This window comes from Ricinus communis, chromosome 8 (genome assembly GCF_019578655.1).
Source record: "Ricinus communis isolate WT05 ecotype wild-type chromosome 8, ASM1957865v1, whole genome shotgun sequence".
In the NCBI taxonomy this organism is placed as follows: Eukaryota; Viridiplantae; Streptophyta; class Magnoliopsida; order Malpighiales; family Euphorbiaceae; genus Ricinus; species Ricinus communis.
In genome coordinates this window covers 26,784,085-26,789,097 of record NC_063263.1, presented here as the reverse complement: position 1 = coordinate 26,789,097, position 5,013 = coordinate 26,784,085, and the positions used below count along the sequence as shown (strand labels likewise).

The 5,013-nt window shown below is 39.1% G+C and overlaps 1 non-coding gene across 1 annotated transcript; it reads left to right on the top strand.

The window, feature by feature from the left end:
• The first annotated feature begins 3,259 nt into the window (after positions 1-3,259).
• On the top strand, positions 3,260-3,366 carry LOC112535063. Its single transcript, XR_003079267.1, has one exon. It is a non-coding gene; the product is annotated as a small nucleolar RNA R71 (small nucleolar RNA).
• Positions 3,367-5,013: the final 1,647 nt, after the last annotated feature.

The window sequence follows — 5,013 nt, the reverse complement described above, 5'->3', positions numbered from 1 at the left end:
TCCTGCAACAACAAAATGCAGGATGAAGTAATACAATGCTCAATGAAAGTAGTAAAATGATATGTATCATTTGGATTGAAGGAAGGCATCTATGAAAAATCAAGTAACTTAGTGAATATATGCAAATTGATCCAAAATAAAATGCAGCATAAACGTACATTATTTCCAGCAATAATGGTAGAAAGATTGGTGGAATGAATAGAAGTGATAAAATGAGTGTCAGATTTAATTTATAATGAAAGAAAAAGGCTAAGGCTCAAAATGGGTTCACTAAGGGAAAAACAACCGGGTTAGGCTTTTGGCCAAATTGTGTAATACCTAAGTGCCCAAATCATCTCATGACTATCAACAATTCATGTAATCTTAAAAGTCATCACAAAGCAAGTTCTAGAAACAAAAATTATGCACAATGCTCACTAATAAAAAAAAGAATGGAGCATAAAGCCTCACCATTGAATAGGATAAAATTGCATGAATTCTCAAACCAGAGTTTAAACAATTAAACAGTCTAATAAGCATCAAAATTAACAGTGTTCTATATCCAAGATAAAGTGAAATGAAAGGATTAAGGAAAAACACCAGTTTTACCTGGCTTGATTGAAACTAAGAGATTCGTTCATTGCCTTCTTCCCACAAAGATTCGATACAAGCAATAAGGGTCCATTCAAAAGAAAGAAAATCATTAACTACTCGATTAAAACAAAACTTAAGATAAGGACAGTAATAATGAATGGACTCAATCAATAAGGGAAATTAAAACAAGATAAAAATAGCAAAGACAAAATTGGTACCTACACAAATCTACGGTACCTACCCCACACTTGTGAAAAGCACTGTCCTCAGTGTGAACAAGGTAGGCACTCCAAAATAAAAGGAATAAAATACATAAAATGAAGCTAATTATGGGAGTCCATAAAAGAAATTAGAAAACTAAAAGAAAAACAAGACGATAAAAAGAGATAAAAACTAGAAAGTCTACTAGATACTGCCCTTGATGTGTACTTTAATACTTCAAAATATGTTAGTCCTCAAAATTACGTACGAGCATCAAGTAGGCTAACTCCTGCAAAACTCAAGAATAAACACATCCTAAGCAACATCTAGTAAAAAGTTCAATAAGATAGCATCTCCTCAAAATCAAACTCAATAAAAACATATTGAAATATCTAACTACAAATAACTACATAAAATAAAATAAAAATGTCCAAAAATTCAGAAAGCAAAAATAGATTCGGGAATGCCTCCCGAAGGCGCTTCTTTTTGTTCGAGTCGTCTAGCTAGACTCTGCATCAGCATTCCTGCATCGCGGGCAAATTAAGAAGGTAGGCTCAATGTAAGTTGGGGCTCGAGGCATATAAGCGCAATGAGAAGGTTCGATGTGTGCGGTAGATGACCAAGGAGGCGCTCTCTGGACTGATTTGGGATGTCCATTCATCCACTCTGAATTTCGGCTAAATGACCTGTCAAAAACAAACTTGCAACTACCCTTCTCGGGTTTATCATAGCACAAAGTCTCATATTGATTCAAGTTTTTTTTTTAGATGAATAACACATACTAATACGGGAAGAAACATGTATAGCATCATCCATTTGTACATCTTGTGGTTGTGTATTACATGCAAGATCAATTCCATCAATACTACAAATGGCATGAACATGGTCGATGGAAGAACTATCAAATGAGGGTAAACTAAAAGTGACACAGTCATCCCCTACATGAAGTTCTAACTTCCCCTCAAATACGTCTATTTTAGCTCTAGCTATGGCAAGGAAAGGTCTCCCCAAAATTAATGGTACACTATGCTCATTGTCCATGTCCAAAACCACAAAGTCCACAGGAAATATGAACTTATCTACCTTAACTAGCACATTTTTCACAATTTCCCTAGGAAGCTTAACAGAACGGTCAGCTAATTGAATGTACATCCTAGTGGATTTTGCCTCCCCCAAACCTAGCTTATTGAACAAACTAGTGGGCATGACATTTATGCTAGCCTCCAAATCAACTAATGCATCATCAACACAGAAATTACCTAAAGTGCAGGGAATAGTGAAACTCCTTGGATCGTGATGTTTCTCTGGCAACTTGCTCTGAAACACTGTTGAGCACTCCTCGTTAAGCTGAACATAGGCGACCTCTTCCAACTTCCTTTTTCTGCTAAGTATGTCCTTTAAGAACTTAGCATAATTCGGCATCTGCTCCAATGCATCAATAAAAGGCAAGTTAATATGCAGTTATCTAAAAATATCTAAGAACTTACTGAACTGCTCTTTCGCCTCTACTTGTGTAGCTCTAGCAGGATAAGGAATCTTAGGTTGATATTCCCTGACTGGAATTGATTTCACCTTTTGTCCCTCAGGTTCCCTATCCCTACTGCTCGCCTCAACCTGCACATCAATAGTGGCGTCATCAAAAATAGGCTTAGAAGGAGCTGAAACTAACTTACCTGAATGCAAAGTGATGGCGCTCACGTGCTCCCTCGGGTTAGACTCAGTGGTGCTCGGGAGCGCTCCTTGCTGCCTCTCAAACAACATCTTAGAGATTTGGCCAACCTGGGTCTCTAAGTTCTGAATTGAGGCCTACTGGTTCCTAAGTGCACTATCAGTTTGCTGGAACCTCATCTCTGTAGACGTCACAAACTTCATTATAAGCTCCTCTAAATTTGACTTCTTTTCTGGTAGAGGAGGAGCTTGTGCGGGCCAGTATTTATTCTTTGTTGATGAAGTCTCTAAAAACCAGGTGGACCACAGAGCGTTATTGTTCCTCCAAACTGAAGTTGGGATGATTGCGCCACCCGAGGGTTGTATGTATTCTTTGTAAGGATCGATTCGCTACCTTGGGGCATTCCCATATAGTCAACCTACTCAACATCAGAAGACATAGCAGAATTAGATGGAAAAGTAGTAGAGGATGAAGCAAACATACCTCCTGCAGTACAATTCGCACTGTAATGCGGGCCACCACAAAACTCGCAGCCAACGTTCGCTGCATGAACCAGCATCTAGAGTTGGTCAATCTTCTTGGCTAGAAGCTCCACCTGAGCTGCCAAGGCCTGTAGAGTCCACTTGGTTGACCACTCCCTGTCTTCCTGGTCGGCTCTAGAGGATTGCCAACGATAGTTGTTCATGACCATTTCCTCTATCAAGTTCCGAGCACGCTCGGGCGTCTTCTTGTTTAGCGCCCACTGCTGCGGCATCCACCATCGCCTCATTGCAAGGTTCAACCTTTGTAGAAGGTCCGAACTGCATCCACACCGGCAATCCGTGATGTGGGCAGCATCTTAAAAGATCTTTAAACCTCTCCCATGCATCGTACATGCTTTCATCATCAAACTGCACAAAAGAAGACATGCCATTTCTAAGTTTAGCAGTTTTAGCGAGAGGAAAATACTTATATAAAAATTTTCAGCCAGCGCCCTCCGGTGTAGTAATCGTTTGCTGTGGAAGGGATTGCAACCATCTCTTAGCTCTGTCCCTCAAGGAAAATGGAAACAATCTCAGCCGAATGGCATCATCGGTTGTTCCATTTATCTTGAATGTGTCACAAATCTCCAAAAAATTAGAGATATGTGCATTGGGATCCTCGCTGGGCAATCCTCCAAACTGCACGCTCTGCTGGATCATCTGGATCACGTTGGCTTTTATTTCAAAATTGTTGGCCGCTACAGCAGGTCTGACTATACTAGTTTTCGTTCCATCCAAAGATGGTCGAGCAAACTCGTACATTGTCCTCTGATCCTCATCGGCCTGGGGGTTGAGGTTCTCCATCGCGTTAGTTCCTTGAACCTGAACTGTAACTCCGTCCTCCTCCTCAACTGTTTGCAAACGTCGTCTCAATAATCTGAGAGAGCGCTTCGGGTCAGATAAGGGTGCTATGGGATCAGGGTTAGAGCTCCGGGTCATATACTACACGAAACCGACAACCAAACAACCACCAATCAATCAAAAATAATAAAATAAATAAAAGAAACCAAAAAAAATAAAGAATAAATGAATAAACAAATAATGACTAAATTAACACAGAAACAATTCGCTCTAGTTTACCATTACTGTTCCCCGGCAACGGCGCCAAAAACTTAATGTGGGCACTTATGCAACCTACACTTAAGGCAGTGAACCTATCAATGCGGTCTAGCACTAGTGAGTATCAAGGTCGTATCCCTGGAGATCGGGTAAACCTAAAGCTACTACTGTTTGTTATGTTATCTGAAATAAGGTATGAGAAGTCTAAATTAATTAACTAATGCTTATGAATGCAAATAAAGGAACAACAACAACTGACAATCGAAAGACAACCGTAATAAAGAAGCAAACCCAAAGGGAACCTAAGTGATGGAATTCTAAGGTTGATTTTATAAACTGCCAATCTTGCTACCCGTGCCTAAATCCTGAATCGAACTCCGCTCCTCTCTCTCGCTCACTGAGTTCCTAAATCTGCACTAACCTAATGAATTTTCTCCCTATCAGATTATTACAAATTAGCATTAAGCGTGATTTAGAACTATTAAGAGCTGTTAATTCTTAATCCAGCGAGTGAATTAACATTATCTCTAAGTGTTAACTACCAGTTCTTACTATTTAATTTCCAGTTGTAAAAAGCATTTCTCAATGTCAAGAAACAACCCAAAAGACAATTAATTTAACGTCTCAAATTAATTGAATCAAATTTTATTACTAAATAGTAAGAAGATTACAAAAATGGCAGATAAAAATCTAATATTTGAACATAAACCATCAACAAAGATAAACCCCAATGGGTTCGGCAGTCCTAGCTACTCATAATGAAAGAAAAAAATACAAAAGGAAATAAATAACATAAAAGAAAATGAAACATATAACCGCTCTTCTATCGAATCGAAGTGGGAATGTCGCAAGTGCCAATTCTGAAACCAGCCTCAAGTATGGATCTCGGATGTCTCGGTCAATCGTCTAGAAACTTCAATCTTTGCTTGAATCCTCCAAATCAATCCTTTGAACTGACGTTGGTCTCCCAAAATGTCAAGAACAGAGGTG